This window comes from Bufo gargarizans, chromosome 5 (genome assembly GCF_014858855.1).
Source record: "Bufo gargarizans isolate SCDJY-AF-19 chromosome 5, ASM1485885v1, whole genome shotgun sequence".
Classification (NCBI taxonomy): Eukaryota; Metazoa; Chordata; class Amphibia; order Anura; family Bufonidae; genus Bufo; species Bufo gargarizans.
The window spans coordinates 143,768,406-143,788,540 of NC_058084.1; positions in this window are offsets into that span (position 1 = coordinate 143,768,406).

A 20,135-nucleotide genomic window follows, 5' to 3' on the forward strand; every position below is an offset into this window, starting at 1 on the left:
CTATAACACTATTTAGGAGTGAGAAGGGGGGGTTATCTTTTAACATTTAGTATTCTGCAGTGTATATTACAGTTCCACATGGCAGTAACCCAACTTCCCCAGGACCGCTAAAGGAAAATCGGCCTAGCTATGATACTATTTAGAAGTGAGGAGGAGGTATTAATTTGTTATGTGATCACAGTACAAGATGTCAGTATTATTGGGGAACTGGAATGTGGTTCTTACATTCTGTGGCATTGCTAGATAGGCACTCTATTGATATATTATTTTTGCAGTTTATGGTGGTATCGGCACCTTTTTAGGAAACTGTATGAAAATATTTTCTGGTCAATATACTGTATGGCACTGTTATTTGGACCTTATATTAAATAATGCTTATTATTAGACATTCACAGTAGGGGAGAGCACCAACAGGTGGCACTGCAGGGTATACTGTCCAATACAAGTCCTGCAATGACAGACACTATGGTTTTTCTAATAATGCTTTTTACTCCTTGCTAGTTACAAATATTAGTAAGTCACTACTATTTTAAAGGGGTGTTCTGAAAGTAAAATATTGATGACCTATCCTCATGATCAGTCATCAAAATTAGATCAGTGGTGGTCCAACTCCCAGCACCCCCACAATCTGCTGTATGAAAAGCCTGTGGTGGTCCAGTGAGCACTGCAGAAGTTTACTAGGCTAGTGATGCCAAATTTATCAGTTATTTCGACTATGTGCAGCTCGGTCCCATTCAAGTGAATGAGCCTGAGGTGCAGTACCAAGCACATCCACTATACAATGTATGGCACTGTGATTGGTATGGTGTGAGGAGGCAGCAGCACTCAGCTGAATTCCACTGCCTCTTCAAACAGCTGATCAATGGGGGTGTCAGGAGTTGGACTCCCACTGATCTGATGTTGATTACCTATCGTGAAGATAAGTAATCAATATTGTACAGTACTCCTGGAAAAGTCCTTTAGATTAGACAATTATGACTTGTAGCTAATAAAGCAGTTGTAGCTATGCGATTTTGCGAATAAAAATAAAAGAAACGTATAGTGAAGAGAAGATATGAGGTCTTTTCCACATCTATACGTAAGCAATGAGTTAATTTACAATTATTTACATTCGTTATCACCTTTCTAATGCGAGCGTTGTTAAATAAATGAAAAGTGACTCATTAGGTATTTAAGGGATTGATAAAAGGGAATTAAAACAAAAGGAAAAGAGAGGAAGTCTAGAACTGCAGAGTAATGAGGCAAAATAAAATCCATTCTTTACAGCTTAGCATGGCTGAACCTCACTTTCACTTTTTTGTTCCTGAATGAATGGATTATTTCATTTATGAACAGACTGCATAAACAAACAATTGAAAGGGAAACATTAGAAGCATTTTACATGAGCCTGCTTGTCAAGAATAATACTTGAATGAGTTTGCTGTGTTACATAAAAGGTGTTACTTGTCAAGAATATTGTAAGTAACAAATGCTTTGTGTAAAGGCATCAAAGATGTGCGCTTCTCCACTGATTCAGTACACATTGCGCTATCTTCATCCATGGCCCTTATTCAGAGAAATAGCCTTTTTAGTTTCTGATAATGTCTTGGAGTCAGATACCACAGGACACCTTCTGAGGTCTTGTGAAGTTTGTGCCTTGATTTGTCAAAACAGTTTTGTTGACTCAAGGGGGACCTACACAATATTATGAATATTTGGTCTCTATATTAGGTCTGTGGTCTGTGCCTGTCACCCTGTTGCTGTCCCCTGAAGACGTGGACTCCACTCCACCCATCATGAGAACCAGAATCCTGGTTGCCAGCATCCTCTGCATGCTGCTGCCTCCATGCCCCTGCCTTATGCTCCCTTAGGATGCACGTGTGCTTACCTCTGGCCTTTTAAAGCATCAGTGTGTGCACTCCCAAAACCTTTCCCAGCTAATGGCGAAGGACCCTGGGTATTTAAGGCACCCTCTCTAGGCAGAGGGTGCCTGAGCTTTAGTTTATCTGGTGACCAGCAAAGGTCACGTAAATCCTGCGTTATTTTCTATCTGTGTTCCTGCCATGCCCCAAGTTCTGGTTCAATCCCATCTGTGTGCTCCTACACTTTCATGTCTGAAGGCAAATGTAACTCCATCTTGTCTTCTCTTACGTGTACAGAATTGTTATAATACCTCACCCATGCACTGCTTCACATCCCCCCCGCTGTGAGTTAGGTTCACTTATCTGTCTCAGGACAGATTCTGGAAATCTCCCAGAATCAGAACAAATGTTCTGATGACGTCAGTGACATCAAACCAAGGTGGTCGTAGAGGTCCAGAAAGGTCCAAATCCTTTTAATGTCCACGTTCATTTCAGTTTGTGTTTAAGTTAAACCAGTCTGTGCTCCAGTCAAGTTCCCAGCCTGCCTAGTGTGTGCCTCACCACTACGTTGCACTGACTGGATCTCTAAAACCAGCATTCAAGCTTTGGTGCCTGTTCAGACTGTACCTTTTACTTTCCTGCATTTATGATGCATTTTCCATTTCCATATCCAGAGCCCTAGCAGCTTGCACCTGAGTCCCTGACAGTGTGGGTCAGCTGTCAACTACAGCGGGACCATCCCAGGAGGTGACGGTCTGGTTGTTAATCCGCAGGGAAGTCCAGATCCTTATATAGGGGTCAAAGGGTAAATACAGGGAAAGTGCCAGAATAACATCCTTAGGGTTAGCCCTACTTTAAACTAGTTAGTTGGTACAGTGGGTACAGACTGTACAGAGCAGAACCAAGCATTGGTGGTTATATAGTAGCCTTTCTGCTGTACCATGCACTGTTGGATGCCATATGTACAGTGGATATAAAAAGTCTACACACCCCTGTCAGGTTTCTAATATGGTTGCATAAGTGTTCACACCCTTAAAGGGATTCTGTCACCAGGTTTCACCCCTGTCAGCTAAACATATGCTGATATTCAGGGCCTCATCACGATTCCTAATGTGGGCTTCTAAATGTGATCTGTAGCCTTATTTTGCTAAAAAACAGCTTTTACTAACCTGTCACTCAAAGAAATAAGGTGCCCAAGGGGATGTCAAGGGATCCAAGCTGTCGGCTGCACCCGCCGCTGTTCGTGCCCAGCCCGCCTTTCCAGACTTCTGCGCCGCCTCCTAATCCTCTGTGCCGCCTCTCGCTCTCCCTCCCTCCCCCCTCCTCCTGCTGTAAGATCTCGTGCATACAGGGGTTGAGCGAAGTGGCCAAATGGAGAAGTCCGCACGGGCGCATCAGGCAGAGCCCTGTGCGCACGCGCGAAATCTTACAGCAGGAGATGGGGGAGGGAGGGAGAGCAAGAGGCGGCACAGAGGATTAGGAAGCGGCGCAAAAGTCTGGAAAGGCGGCGCTGGGCAAGAACGGCGGCGGGTGTGGCCGGCAGCTTGGATCCCTTGACATCCCCTTGGGCACCTTATTTCTTTGAGTGACAGGTTAGTAAAAGCTGTTTTTTAGCAAAATAAGGCTACAGATCACATTTAGAAGCCCACATTAGGAATCGTGATGAGGCCCTGAACATCAGCATATGTTTAGCTGAGAGGGGTGAAACCTGGTGACAGAATCCCTTTAAACTAATACTTTGTTGAAGCACCTTTTGATTTTATTCCACACTCAGTCTTTTTGGGTATGAGTCTATCAGCATGGCACATTTTGAATTGGCAAGATTTGGCCACTCTTCTTTGCAAAAACAACCAAAATCTGTCAGATTGCGAGGGCATCTCCTGTGCACAGTTCTCTTCAGATCACCCTACAGATTTGCAATCGAATTCAGGTCTGAGCTCTGGCTGGGCCAATCCAAAACTTTAATATTCTTCTGGTGAAGCCATTCCTTTGTTGATTTGGATGTATGCTTTGGGTTGTTGTCATGCTGAAAGATGAAGTTCCTTTTTCATGTTCAGCTTTCTAGCAGAAGCCTGAAGGTTATGTGCCAATATTGACTGGTATTTGGAACTGTTCATAATTCCCTCTAGCTTATCTAAGGCCCCAGTTCCAGCTGAAGAAAAACAGCCCCAAAGCATGATGCTGCCCCCACCATGCTTTACTGTGGGTAGGGTGTTCTTTTGTTGATGTGCAGTGTTTGTGCGCCAAACATATCTTTTGGAATTATGGCCAAAAAGTTTAACCTTGGTTTCATCAGACCTTAACACCTTTTCCCACATGCTTTAGGGAGATTTCAGGTGTGTTTTTGCAAAATGTAGCCTGGCTTGGACAGGTTTTGTTTTGTAAGAAAAGGCTTTTGTCTTGCCACTCTACCCCATAGCCCAGACATATGAAGAATACGGGAGATTGTTGTCACATGTACCACACAGCCAGTACTTGCCAGATATTCCTGCAGCTCCTTTAATGTTGCTGTAGCCCTCTTGGTAGCCTCCAGACCAGTTTTCTTCTCATCTTTTCATCAATTTTGGAGGGATGTCCAGTTCTTGGTAATGTCACTGTTGTGCCATATTTACTCCACTTGATGATGACCGTCTTCACTGTGTTCCATGGTATATCTAATGCCTTTGAAATTCTTTTGTACCCTTCTCCTGACTGATACCTTTTAACAATGAGATCCCTCTGAAGTTTTGGAAGCTCTCTGTGGACCATGGCTTTTGCTGTGGGATGCGACTAAGAAAATTTCAGGAAAGACCAACTAGAGCAGCTGAACTTTATTTGGGGTTAATCAGAGGCACTTTAAATGATGGCAGGTGTATGCTTACTCCTATTTAACATGATTTTGAATGTGATTGCTTAATTCTGAACACAGCTACATCCCCAGTTATAAGAGGGTGTGCACACTTATGCAACCACATTATTTTAGTTTTTTTTTTTGTTCTCTTCCCTCCACCTAAAAGATTTCAGTTTGTTTTTCACATTACAGTTTATCGGTCACATTAAAGGTGGAAAAAGTTCTGAAATGATTTGTCTTTGTCTCATTTTTTTACATCACAGAAACCTGACATTTTAACAGGGGTGTGTAGATTTTTATATCCACTGTACATATTCATACAGATTCCGATGGACCATGTTAAATTCATAAGCAATCCAACAAACAGAAATCATATTTATCTCTATTTGAAATAGAAATATTTCGTGCTAAAGTAAGACCATGTGCACTTTTTCCCCTATTCTGACTCCATTCAAATAAGTGTGTATATAAGTTATTGGGGTATATTCATATGGCACAGTTGAGATACGTTTTGAGCTTTTGAATTGTGTAGCCCTTGCTTTTGGTACCACATTCCCCCACTATTCACCTTTCCCTTGTGCTTTATTCCTTAAAGAGCTATTTTATTAGAAAAACATATCTTTGATGGCCTTGAAATGGTTAAATAAATATACTCACCTCTCCAATACTCCACTACTGCCATTCCAACTGTGCCTGGGTTCCCACTGTGCTCCACTTCTTGCACGGCAGGGAACTGTTGGGAATGCTGCTCAGCAGCATGCTGGCTGAGCAGCATTTCTAGTCATTTCCTGCTGCAGAGAGAAAGTGGAGCGCAACAGAGACTTGGGCCCCATCAGCAGTGGCAGGGGATTGGTCAGGTGGCTATAAGCTAGTTTTTTAGTGATTTATTTATTTGTATCCATTTCATGATGATCCAAGATTTTTTTTCTGTTGGAATATGCCATCACGTCTCACTTTCCTGTGTATTGTTGTGTTGGTGTTTGTTGGGAATAAATCAGGGCTGTTCATGTTGATTTATTATGTTTGGCTATGCGATTCCATTTAGAATCAAGCTTTGTCAAGTTGTGAGCCATCCGATATTGTAGAAATATCAAAGTGAAGTGAAAGTATCACAGCTGCTTTGTGCAAGAGCTCATCAATAATTCAACGACACCGGCTCAACTTGAGTTCCAGGAAAAGGAGAAATTATATTTAAATCCCGTGGCCACTGAAGGATAAGTAAACCGTAAGAACAGTTGAAGAATTTGTTAAAAGTACAGGTGATAGATGCAGGAAGGGCCTGGTAATATAACTGAATACGGATATTTATTGACTTGGAGAAAATTAATTGATTATTGTGAATTTATTGGGATATATATTTCTCTTCAGATCTTCTTCAGACTTTTTTCTTGTGGTATAAAAAACAACAACCTGTAAATACTAACTTCATTTTGAAGCTTTTTTTTATGACACTTTCAAGGTTAGTTCACAAGATGAATTTTCCAAAATTAAAATCCACCATGTATTCTACTGCAGAAACTGCCACGGTTTCTGCAGTAGTTTTTCAATGTAATTGCAGCAGATCTGCTTGTGGCTTAGCCCCATTAAAATGAGCTAAATTGCTAGCGGACACCTGCTGTGGTTTCCTGCTGTGTCCGCATGGATACTAAGTCAAGAAAGGGAATGTCCTTTTTTGGTTTGATACGAACTACAAACTGCAGCCACTTTAAGTGAGGTGTGGCCTCCCATTGAAAACAAATGGGAGGCAGATTTAGTGCTACCACTGGCAGCCTTTTAGTGAGTGTTTCAAGTTCAAATTTTGTGGCCAAGAAAAACAGTGTTAACAGGGCCTTATATGTGTTCTTATTTGAGTATTATTTTACTTTGTTGCGTACGGACTCAGGGCTGGCCTTAGGTATTCAGGCACCCTGTGCGAGCTAATCTTGTGGTGCCCCCCCCCCCCCCCGGTTCACCTAAACATACACAAGAGCCAGCCCACTGCCCCCTTAATCATACCCTGTCACCCTTACCCAGTCCCCTGCCCCTCAATTAGACCCTGCCCCCCTTAATCATACCCAGTGTCACCCATAGCCAGTCCCCTGCACCCCTTAATCATATCCTGTCACCTTTACCAAGTCCCCTTCCCCCCTTAATCATACCCAGTGTCAACCAAAGCCAGTCCCTTGCCCCTTAATCATACCCAGTGTGACCCTTATAAATCCAGTCCCCTGCCCCTTAATCATACCCAGTGTCTGTGTTACCCACCTTATCCAGTCCCTGGCCCTTCCCCCTTAATCATACCCAGTGTCTGACTGTCACCCTTATCCAGTCCCCTGGGCCTGCCCCCCTTAATTAGACCCTGCCCCCATTTAATGAATATATGATATTTAGTTAAAAAAAATAAAAATTAAAAATAAAACAATAAGAACAGGTACTCACTGTCTAGTTCTGCTCCCTCCCTGTCTGGGACTGCAAAGCACCGGCCGCCGCCCAGCCTGCCCTCACACATGGAGCAGATGATGCGGATCCTTCCGCGGCTAAACTCTGTGAAGGCGCAAGCCTCTGCACTTGGAAGCTGCGCCTGCGCTCCTAAGCTCCTCCTCCACGCACCGCTCCGGAACCTGACCGCTGGCAGCTGCAGCGGCTCAGCTGAGCTCACCACTCGCCAGTCGCCAGGCTCGCCTAGTCGCCGACTCTCCTCGATCACACAATCTCGGGTCGGGCAGGCCTGCTGTAGCCTGTAAGAGAGTAGAGACAGTAAACAATTTGAGAAAAAAAGGAAATGGATCGCACATCCACTGCAAACGCTATGATCTCATCCCTGCACTTCTGCAGGAGACAGCACTAAATAGCGCATGTGTACCACCTCTATGCTACTCGCTAAATGAGGCATTAGTGTACATTTTGATCAAAAGGCGTAAGCCCACTCACCGCGTCAAGGTCGCCTCAATGAGTGGGTCCTAACCTAAAATTGTCGCGGCGCTGCACGGCGACCACCAACACTGTGGCGCCATCCCGGTTGGCGGTGGGACCCAGTGGCCAAACAGCACCCCTGCTGTCTGACCATGCCAGACCTAGCTCTGGGCCCCACCAACCAGCCAGGAAAACAGCACAGCGGCCCCCGTGCAGCACCGCACCATGTGAACAGTTGTCTAAGCTCACCTGCTCTGAAGCTCACAGGAACTCCAACTGAGAGCATGATAGGCTAATTTAACCCTTACTACAGGATACTGGGCTAATTAAAATCACCTGACTAGTGGAAGGAGTGCTGTTTTCCTGGCTGGTTGGTGGGGCCCAGAGCTAGGTCTGGCATGGTCAGACAGCAGGGGTGCTGTTTGGCCACTGGGTCCCACCGCCAACCGGGATGGCGCCACAGTGTTGGTGGTCGCCGTGCAGCGCCGCGACAATTTTAGGTTAGGACCCACTCATTGAGGCGACCTTGACGCGGTGAGTGGGCTTACGCCTTTTGATCAAAATGTACACTAATGCCTCATTTAGCGAGTAGCATAGAGGTGGTACACATGCGCTATTTAGTGCTGTCTCCTGCAGAAGTGCAGGGATGAGATCATAGCGTTTGCAGTGGATGTGCGATCCATTTCCTTTTTTTCTCAAATTGTTTATTATTATAAAGAGAGTAGAGACCGACTGCTAGCTGTGTCGGCCGCCGGGCGCCCCTGTTGCCATGGCGCCCTGTGCGGCCGCACAGCTCGCACACCCCAAAGGCCGGCCTGCGTATGGTAAAAAAAATCACCTGGATAAAGGCATAAAAAACAGCATGTTGGGTTAGGTTTACTGATCCTGAAGATAGAGATACTTAGACATGTATAGACCGGGGTTTATAAGTAAAAGGAGAGAGAGCATGCAAGAGACCAGCAGCTGGGAAACACAGAGGATCCAGGTGACCATCTGGAGGATTGGCAGCCAGAAAACTCAACTTGCACTGCAACAGTACACAGCCTTTTGTACACAGCCAAAATAACTTACCAGTCCACACAATGGAAAATATAACAGTTCTGCTCTGGAGCAGCACAAATTTTTCTAGTGTAGTGGGCAGGCATCACAACAGCAGGGTACAATGCTTCTCAAATACTCAGAAGGACACTTTATCTTTGGTGGATAGGTTTTCACTACACGGCGGCGACTTCTGCTGCTCCCTATCTCAAGGTCCCAGGACTTCTTCCAAGTCCTCTCTTCTTGGGTCACATAAGGTTAGAAACAACAGTGACACTGTGCTGGCTTGCTATGTAATCCAACCAAAATGAATGGAACCTCACCAGTCCCTTTTTAAGCAATAACAGCCATGTGGGTGATGCTATAATATAGCATGCACCAGCGTCCCCTTGCAAGAAACTGAAGCTGAACTATAAACTTCGAACAATCCTGACAGCTGAGGCCAATGCTTCACCTGCGCCATATTGATGAGGAGTATATCCCTCTTTGACACTTCAACACTTCTTTACACACCACACTAGAGGACCAGCTATAGAACTACAGATATGGAACTACAGGCTACTGCACGCCCTCCCCACTCCAAGAAACCTGCTGCTGCAGTTTCAAAACACACACATTATAGTCACATGAAACATTATTAAAGAGGTTGTCCCACAAAAAAAAAAAAATCTACATTTTTTAAACCTGGATCTCAGTACTTTTGTGATTGCATATAGATAAAAGTTTTGTAAGGTCACTGAGTTGTTCAATAATCTCTTTCTGTATAGCGCCACCTACTGCTTGTTCTTTTCTTTCTCTGTCCACCTTGCTGAGGTGGTCACGCATGCTCAGTTTATCCTTCAACTGCCACCAGCCCTATCTTCTTTTAGAAGCTGTGACACTTACAGGAAGAGAGCTGCAGCAGAAAGGACACCGAGAAATGACACAGCCCCTGAACTGCCGGCTTGAAATAAATTTAGCAGAGCGATTGGAGGAATGAATGGGGAGATCTCTGGATCCATGTTAGGTACAGGGCTGGTTCAAGTTTTGTTAGAAAGAGATTGCCATGTAATATATGATGTCTGATTTCCATTTGTTTTACATTTATCATAGAATTACCCTTTTAAATGTGAATATCATGTAACACAAAACAAGATGAGCTTTTGTCTATTCTTACAGACAGGTTGTCAAGATATGCACCAAGTTTATCAAAGTGACTGGATAGTAAATGTGATGCATGGCTTGACACTTTTGTCTAGCCCTATACCATTGGTGAGCCTACGTTAAGACATTTTATTCCAGAATTGTGGCACAATTTTAGTGCGAGATGTACCATATTGCTCCAAACTGTGCCCAATTAAGTACATTTTTACCAAATTGTGGAACAATTTATGATAAGGTCTAGGTGCAATCACATTAGTAAATGTGGGCATTGTGTTTTTGGAAAAAAAAAATATCCACTTAACCATCCCAAAACACCATTAAGATATTGGAAACCAAAATGCTACAGACAAGCATATATTTAATGAAAAAAAAAAAACATGCCATATGGTGTATTTTTATATTTGGCTGTGATACAGCGGCATCCTTTACTGTTATAGAAAGGTCAATCAACTGTGATTTTCAATGCAGCTATTTAAGAAAAAAATAAATGTTTATCTTTTTTTAATGGCATTCAGTGACAGGTATACAGATACACACTTTCATACCCCTGGCCATACATTCGATACTACAATTTCAAACAGTCCTGCTGATCATAAAAGCTGAACACAGCAGGAATTTAGCTTTTGACTCTTTTCTATTTCCTAAACCGCATCCACACTGGTATACACATACATGCCACAAAAAAAGGATTTTTGCTTAGTAAAACTTTACCTGCAACTGTACACATGATAAAATCTGTTTAAATGTTTATGCCCTACAACCGTTTTCTGCTGTTGACATCTCTTATAGTCTATTGCAATGTTCTGTCTGAAACCAAAGATTATTAGTGAAATGTAGGGTCATGATAACATTTGCTTCTTGCTGGCTAGTTGTTGAGCATCATTACTGTTAGAATTACCATAGCAGAAAATATTGTTTCTAACTAAAACCAAAACTTGCTATCCTAACAGTATTATTCCATATTATTTCTAAAAGCAGAAGTTGCTCTCAAAAATGTGCCCTGCTGGAGCCTAGAATTTTTTTATTTTAGGCTACGGGAGTACAGGCCCCAAACATTAGGCATTCGCCGGACAGAAAACATCAAGTGATTATGTGGCTGGAGGTATATTAGACGTCATTAGATATCAATTTTACTGCAGGCCTGTGGAGTACAGGCCCCAAAAATTATTCATTCAATGTACAGAAAAGAACAAGCTTTGTCTTCTTCTCATTGTCTGTCGCTAGTAGAGGCCTAAGCATGGCAGGCAGGTTCCCCCAGAAGTATCTTGCTGGATGAGCAGCCAATTGTTTTTTTGGAATAGTTTTTTTGCAATACTTTCTCCATCACAGCACCCTCTACGTCATTGAATAAACTGAAGACTGGTCGATTCTCTCTAAGAATTTTTGTAAATGTTATTATTACATTTATTAAAATTTTATTATGAAATTCATTCCAAATATATTATAAAATTCGGTGTCTCCATGATCAATCTTCAGTGTGGGGGTCCCACACGGGTTCTACACACTAACACTTCCAAAATAAAGTGGGGAAAATAGATGACGGATGATTGGGACGTTCCATGATCTTCCCAGGAGATGCTTTTGGGAGCTGCAGTTAATTTCTGAGACGTCTGTGTGGGAATCCGAAGACCATCTCCATCTCCATCTCCGTGCACCACAGGATGTCCTCCTCCTCCTCCTGTGTTAGGAAAAGTTTAATTTTTATTATAAAATTTATTAAATATAATAAGGATGCCCTCCTTTCCATTCCATGATAAATGGGAACCCCTGACGAAGAGATTTGGCCCTGGTTGGTTTGAATCATGATTAAATTCGCAACTCTTCTGGGCTCCAAGCAATCTTGAAGCTTTGTCTTCTTCTCATTGTCTGTCGGTAGTAGAGGCCTAAGCATGCCAGGCAGGTTCCCCCAGAAGTATCTTGCTGGATGAGCAGCCAATACCACACTTGCATCAATCTTGACAGGATTCTGCTCCAGGTGTAGAGCATTGTTTTTTTGGATTGCTTTCTCCATCGCAACACCCTCCACTACGTTGAATAAACTGAAGACTGTCCGATTCTCTCCTAAGAAAAAAAATGTAAGTTATTATTACATTTATTAAACATTTTATTATTAAATTTATGAAATTATAAAATTCGGTGTCTCCATGATCAATCTGCAGCGTGGGGGTCCCACACAGGGTCTTCACACTTCCAAAATAAGGTTCCCCCAGAAGTATCTTGCTGGATGAGAAGCCAATACCACCCTTGCATCAATCTTGACAGGATTCGTCTCCAGGTGGAGAGTAATTTTTTTGTTTGAATGCTTTCTCCATCGCAACACCAAGTCGTTGAATAAACAGAAGACTGGCCAATTCTCTCCTGTCTTACGCAACATTTAATTTTTATTATTAAATTTATTAAATATTTAACATTGATTTTATTAAACCAAAACTTGATTAAAATTATAAGAAGGTATACTTAAATTTGCCAAAACTGGCCTAATAACTTAGGTATGAACTCTGCCTTATAGGTCGATGTTAGTGTCAAGAAGAAGTGCACTCCTTTTACACCCTTGTCAGCTGATTCCACATAGATTTCTACAGAACCTGTTCTTTTACATGCTTATGCAAGTAGAGCCCCCCAACAGAGTGGAGAGGATGTCAGCAGTAAGTTTGTGTTGATGTCACTGATTAATTTGCCCTACCTCTGATCTGTCAGAACAATAACCCACAAAAAATGGATCCTGTCTTTGAAGCATACGCCTTCAGCATTTGCTCAGTATTGCTAATGTCAATGAAAACAGGAGTGAATCTAAAGCAGAGATGACACGTGAATGTAATATCTGCATGTCTTCTGTGTTTTGTACCCACTCCTGCTTTTGTCTACCAAATCATAAGCCAATTCTGATGGGACCAAACAGGCCTTACAGCTGCTACACAGACAGGATCTGTTGTGTTCCTCATTTTTCCTTCCTTCTGACAGATCAGAAGAAAGGTCAAATAAATGATGATGTCAGCCAGGCCAAAAGCCAAAATAGTGGCTCAGTCATGAAGTGGGAAGGGTGGTAACAGCATGAGAAGTCCACAGAGTGTCCGTATGACAGAGTGGTGAGGTGGAAGCAGTATGAGGAGGCCACACAGTGGCCCAATGACAAAGTCTGGAGGTAGCGGCAGCATCAGGAGGCCACAGAGTGGCACAATGACAGTGTGGAGGTGGCAGCAGTATGAGGAGGCCACCGAGTGGCACAATTTACATAGTATGTAGTTGGCAGCAGTATGTGGAGGCCAGCGAGTGGCCAGGTTACATAGTGTGGAGATGGCAGCATCAGGAGGCCAGAGTGGCAAGGTGACATAGAGTGGACATGGCAGCAGCAGCAGCATGATACAACAGAGTGGCACTGTAACATAGTGTGGACATGGCAGCGCAGGGAAGCCACAGAGTGGCAAGGTGACACAGTGTGGAAGTGGCAGCATCAGTAGGCCACAGAGTGGCAAGGTGATAGAGTGTGGAGGTTGGTGGCAATACAAGTACTCGCTGAAGATGGTGGATGAAAGAAGGAGCACTTGGCATCAGATGTTTGGCATCAGGCGGGTAACAGCATCAGAATAGTAGCTGAGGCAGGTAGCCAGAAGAAAACTGTCTCTTTTGTAAAAAATGTTGGTGTGGCACCATTGATGATCTAGTCTGATGCATCAGGCATTGGTGTGTTGAAATCCTGGCTGATCCACGCCTGATTCATCTTAATGCAGTGTCCCACTATGTGCTATATGTGCGCACTTTAAACTCTTGCTAATGCAATTCGTTACAACGAAGTGTGAGGAAATTCGCATTAGTTCAGAATCAAATTTTTCCTTAAATTTGGAACGAATTCGACTTTGTCAGCTTCAATTCACTCATGTCTAATCACAACAGTTGCAATTAGTTGTTCCAAGAGCGTTTGTCCCTCTGTACAGCTGCAGTATCTCAGCAGAACCGCACACAACTGCTGCATAATACAAATGCACTATATATAAATTATATTATAGGTATATCACACCCCTGCTTCAATCAGTTTTTTGGGGGGGCAACTGGTAAATCACACCAGTAGAAATAATTGGTTCCAATAGTGTTTGTCACTTTGTGTAGATGCGGTAACGCAACAAAACCGCAAACAAATGCTGCACTACCTAAATGCACTATATAGAAAGTATGTTATTGGTATATAACATCCCTGCTTCAATCAGTTTTTTTGGGGGGCAACTGGTATATCACACCAGTAGAAATTATTGGTTCCAATAGTGTTTGTAACTCTGTGTAGATGCGGTAACGCAGCAAAACCGCAAACAAATGCTGCACTACCTAAATGCACTATATAGAAAGTATATTACTGGCATAAAAAAATAAACCTGCTTTAATCATTTTTTTTGGGGGGGACCTGGTAAATCACACCTGTAGAAATAATTGGGTCCAATAGTGTTTGTCACTCTGTGTAGATGCGGCAACGCAGCAAAACCGCAGACAAATGCTGCACTACCTAAATGCACTATATAGAAAGTATATTACTGGTATAAAAAAAAAAAACTGCTTCAATCAGTTTTTTTTTTGGGGGGGGGGGGGGGGGGGCAACTGGTAAATCACACCAGTAGAAATGATTGGTTTTAATAGTGTTTGTCACTCTGTGTAGATGCGGTAATGCAGCGAAACCTCAGACAAATGCTGCACTACCTAAATTCACTATATAGAAAGTATATTATTGGTATATAACACCCCTGCTTCAATCTGTTTTTTTGAGGGGCCACTGGTATATCACACCAGTAGAAATTATTGGTTCCAATAGCGTTTGGCACTCTGTGTAGCAGCAGTATCGCAGCAGAACCGCACACAACTGTTGCACAATACAGTTGCACTATAATATACTTTCTATGTTAGAAAGTATATTATAAGTACATTACACCTCTCAGTATGTCACATCTATCAATAGCACACCTATACCAGTCCTTAAAATGACTTTTGTGGCCCTATTAGCTAGCGTTTGGTGTCCCTAACAGCCTGTCCCTGCTCCACACAGCAACCTCTACCTACACTGGCAAAAGACTGAATGTAAAATGGCGGCCAGATCAGGTTTATTTATAAGGTAGGTGGTATGTACATGTGCTGAAACGTCTCAATTGGCTGTCTTGTACCACCTGATGGATGTTTCATGGGTCAAAGTTCTTCAAAATGTAAAAGAATATGGCAGGCGCGAATATCGCCATATGCTCGCCAGTTCGGCAAATAGCGAACAAGCAAAGTTCGCCGCAAAATGACCACCGGGCGAACCGCAAGGCCATCTGTAGTCATGTTGAGCTGAAGGCAGCATGTTTTAGAGCAGGAGGAGCTGAGCATAATGATATATAGTTTTATGTGAGTAAGATTCTGTATAACTTGTATATCATTAATTTAATTTACTGCTCATTCTGGGATTTGAAGTCAAGAGAGTGGTCCTATCAGTGAATAGAACCGCCTCCTTGACTTCAGAAGGAGCAGGAATTTAGCACCTTAAAGGATAACTGTCACACTTAGGCCCTAATTTCAATTTTCATATATGTAGTTACTAATTACATGATATTCCAGAATCAGTTACTATTAGACTGACTTACCCCATATTTAATAAGATTCAGCCCTTAGCAACCAGTCTGCATAAAACTACAATTTCACTATTCAGTTAAGATGGCCGCCACTGCCCTCCCCCTGAGGCTAATCCTGTCTGCCCTCACTAGCCAGTAACAATAGCCCCCCAAAAGTGTCAGTAACCACAGCCCTCCCCCCTAAAGGGTTAATATCCTGCAGCACAAAGGGGTCCTCTTACCACATGTAGCTTTCATTTATACACTGAGCAGATGGCAGATCTCCCTTCCCTGGTCTGCGCTGGTTCAACCCTGCATTGTCCCAGTCTGCTGAGTGAGGGAGCGTCTGCCAAGTGCAGGGACAGGGAGAAGTGCACACAGCCCAGGCACTGTTATCAGCTGCTGGGGAGGACCTGGCTTTAATCATTTACTTACAGTCCCTGGCTGTCAGTAATGTGACCTTGCACGCAGCCTGCTTCTGCGTCCTCTGTCCTTCAACACATAGACGGACCATGCCTAGCAACCTGATTTTAAGCAGAGGTAAAAGCAGGCAGTACAGGGAACAAAACTGTGGAATTAAGGGGTAATCGAATACACAGTGAAAAGTAGAAATAGGGCCACCAAGGAGATATTAATCACCACAATCCAATACTGCAACAAAAAAAAAAGACTATTTTCATTTTTGCATTTTGGATTTTTCCTCCCCACGTTCCAATAACATACATTTTTTATTTTTCCGTTCACATAGCTATACGAGGTCTTTTTTTATTTTTTAAGGGACAAGATGCATGTTTTATTGCCACCATTTAATTTACCATATCTCGTATTGAAAAACGAAAAAAAAAATCTTTGTGTGGCAAAATTGAAAATAAAAAAACTGAATTCTGCCAAGGTTTTTGGGGTTTTGACATCACAGCGCTCACTGTGCGCTAAAAATGACCTGACATTCTTATTCTGCGGCTGAATACAAATGCAGCGATACTATACTTTTATAATTTTTTGTTTTTGTTTTATCATATTGCCATATTCTGAGAGCCATAACTTTTTTATATTTCAGTCTACAAAGCTGTGTGAGGGCTTGTTTTTTGCTTAACGAGCTGTATTTTTTTATTGGTACCATTTATGTGGTATGTACGTCTTTTTGATCACTGTTATTGAATTTTTGGGGGGGACAAGATGTCAAAAAAATGTTCACCGTACAGAAATTTTTAAAAATATATTTTAATAGTTCAGACATTTTCAGTTGCGGCGATACCTAATCTGTTTATTTTTCTATTGTTTATATATTTGTGTATGTAAAAGTGGGAGGGTGATTTAAACTTTTAATATATTGGTGTTTTTTTTTTTTTGTTTGTTTTTTTAACTTTTTTTAACTTTTTTTTTACTATTGTCCCCCATAGGGGTCTAGTACATAGGATCTTTTGATACCCTCTTCTAGTCACCCTAATGGATCTCTATTAGGGTGAATAGGATTTTCACATTGTCCATTCTAAGCTATGTCTCATGCATAGCTCACTATGGAGAAAGCAATGGCAGGCCTGGATTGCTTCAGCAGCGTCCAGGCTGCCATTGCAACCAATTGGAGCCCTAGGATTTCACTCTGGGGGCTCCGATCGGAAGGCAGAGGGAGCCGCATCCCTCTGTCTTCACTCACAGGTGCCCCAATCAGCGTTGATTGCAGCACTTGAGGAGTTAAATAATAGGGGCAGCGTGATCACCGATTTCTGTCAGTGTGGGTGGGTGCCAGCTGTTTGACAAAGTCAGCACCCGCCATATATGGAGCAGGCCCACTGCAGAGGCCTGCTCCATACATCCCTTCACACATTATGATCTACAGGTATGTCATAATACATGAAGGGGTTCAATGAATGAAATACAAGCTACACTGAATTTTTTCCCATAACCTATAAATCAATCTGCTCAGCTCCTCCTGCTCCATAACATGCTGGCTGTAGCTTAAATTGGATTTTCATGGCGAAACGCTAAAAAATGCAAACTACAATGATGACAAATATTGTTATGGGGCAAAAACCATAAAAATTTATTGAGTTAGGATACAAAGAATTCCCAACTTCCATTACTACATGATAAAAGTCTGTGACAGTAAAGTGGTGTAAAAAATGTTAAATATAATAATTGTGAAGGTTGAATATAGAATCGTTATAATAAATTAGATTAATAATTATTATAACTTTTATATTGACTTATCTGTAAATAATATTTGTAGTAAAAATCACAATCAGAACCTTACAATTACACAGAGATGTGCATACGTTTCTTATTGTTATGATGAATGTCCGTGCCCACCACTATCTCTCTCCTCACCTTGTTTCCCCTGTGGTTTATCAATGTCGGTGTCCTCCTGCTTCCTTTCAGTGGGTGTGGTCATCGTGGCTGTGGAAATCTGTCTATTCTAAGCAGGCTATGGCTCTTGCTCTCCGACTCTGCCTCCCTCCATTCACAGAGCATGCGCCTGTTCCTCCTCTGGCTCCCAAAGGGGCAGTGTCCATCCACCTCAGACTTCATAGCTCAATTGCTGACCATTTTAGGGTATTAAAGGCACCTCTCCCTGTGGGAAGGTGCCTGAGAAATAGGTTCAAGGTTTCCTGCAAAATTAAGATACTGTCTTGTTTGTTCTCACTTGTACCGACTTCTGTCTTTTGACGTGGCCCTTTTGCTGCCTGACCTGATCTCCGTGCTAACCATGACCTGACCTTTCTGACCGTCAGACTGATTTTGGATTGCACAAACTCTGCCTGCCCTGACCTCGGCCTGTCCTTGATTACGTTTTTGCCTCAACCCTCTGTTCTCCGCACTGATGTCTCTTGACTCCCGCGGGTCAGCAGTCTACTGAACAGAGATTACTCCAAGAGGTAGCACCCTAATAATTTCCCTGCAGTGAAGTCCAGATCCCTGTATATATTAAAGGGTGAAGACCAGGGGGACCATTTAGATAACTTAAGAGAAGCCCCAAGTTATATCTGTTCGGTGGACACAGCGGATGCACATCTGTCTTGTAACACTTAGGCCTCCTGCACACGAACATGTGCTGCCCGTTGCCATATTGCGGACTGCATTTGCGGATCCGCAATACACGGGCGCCTTTCCGTGGGCATTCCGCATCACGGATGCGGACCCATTCAATGGGTCCGCAAATCCGGAAATGCGGAATGATGCAGAACAGAAGCAAGGAATAGAAACCCATGGAAGCACTACGGAGTGCTTCCGTGGGGTTTCGTCCTGTACCTCCGTTCCGCAAAAAGATAGAACATGTCCTAAATTTTTGTGGAACGAGCGGATCGCGGATCTATTAAAGTCAATGGGTCCGCGATCCGCTGCAACTGCTGCACAGTCGGTGTTTGTGCATTGCGGACTGCATTTTGCAGGCCGTAGCACGGCCATGGGGCGCACACGTTCGTGTGTAGGAGGCCTTATACTGTGATAACTACTTACTGACTGATATGGTCTCTTTTAAGAATAGTTTTTTTAGCAGCTGTTGGATATATTATTTTACTGAAATATGTCCAGGCTGCTGCTGCAACAACAAAAATATAATAATTTTACTTTATACCTTAACCCCTTCAGTACCAAGCCATAAAGGACCATGTCAAAATTAAAAAATCTAAAATCTGTCACTTTATGCGATAATAACTTTGGAACACTTTTACTTATCCAAGTCATTTTGAGATTGTTTTCTTGTGAAACATTGTACTTCATGATAGTGGTAAGTTTGACTTAATATAATATAAATATAAATCCTAAATTAACAGAAAATTTTAAAAAATTTGAAGTTTTCCAAGTTTAAATGTCTCTTCTTTTAAGGCAGATAGTGATACCACATAAAATAATTACTTTAGATTTCTCATATGTCTACTTTATGTTGGTATCATTTTGCAAACGTAATATTTTTTTTTTAGGATGTTAGAAAGCTTAGAATTTTAGAAGAAATTCTTAAAATCTTTAAGAAAATTTCCAAAACCCACTTTTTAAGGAACAGTTCAGTTCTGAAGTCATTTTGTGCGGCTTACATAGTAGAATTTATCCATAAATGACCCTATTTCAGAAACAACACCCCTCAACAGGCCTGTCTCATTTGCCATTTTCTACGCCTGTTTTAGGCGTAGAAAATGGTCTAAATGTAAGACAGCTAGGAAGCTGTCTTACATTTAGAAGTGGCGGAGGATCCGCCAAAGTTATGTAGAGGCCGGCGCCTCTACATAACTGTGGCGGATCCATCGCCAGTGCAAAACTTTATTGTGACCGGTGTCTAAAATGTCAGTCTTATTAAATGTGCCCCGTAATTTATACATTTATATTCTCCACTTTCTGACTTCAGTTGTACACGGGGGTGGTGTTATCAGTAATTTATAGCATTCTCTGTGTGTATATAGACAGCTGTCAGTCACTGATTGTGTTGAACTGAACCCAGAAATACTATTTAAAAGAGTTTTCCGAAACATAGGTCATCAGTATTTCATTGGTAGGGGAACAACACCCTAGACCTCTGCCAATCATCTGTTTGAGAAGGCATGGGCACTTGCAGTAGTGCAGTAGACTTCTCTCAGCTTAGCCCAAGCCATGTGACATCACGTTCATCAGTCACATGGCCTTGGTGCAGCCCAGCCCCATTGAAGTGAATAGGGCTAAGTTGCAATACCAAGCACAGTCGCTATACCATGTATGACACTGTGCTTGATGAACTGAGAGGATAGGCAGGCTCGGACTGGCCTAGAGGAAAACAAGTGGATCCCCTGGTGTGCCCCAGAGCAAGGTGGACCCTTAGTCAACCCCCCCCCTTCACAAATGGCACAGTAGATTGACAGCACT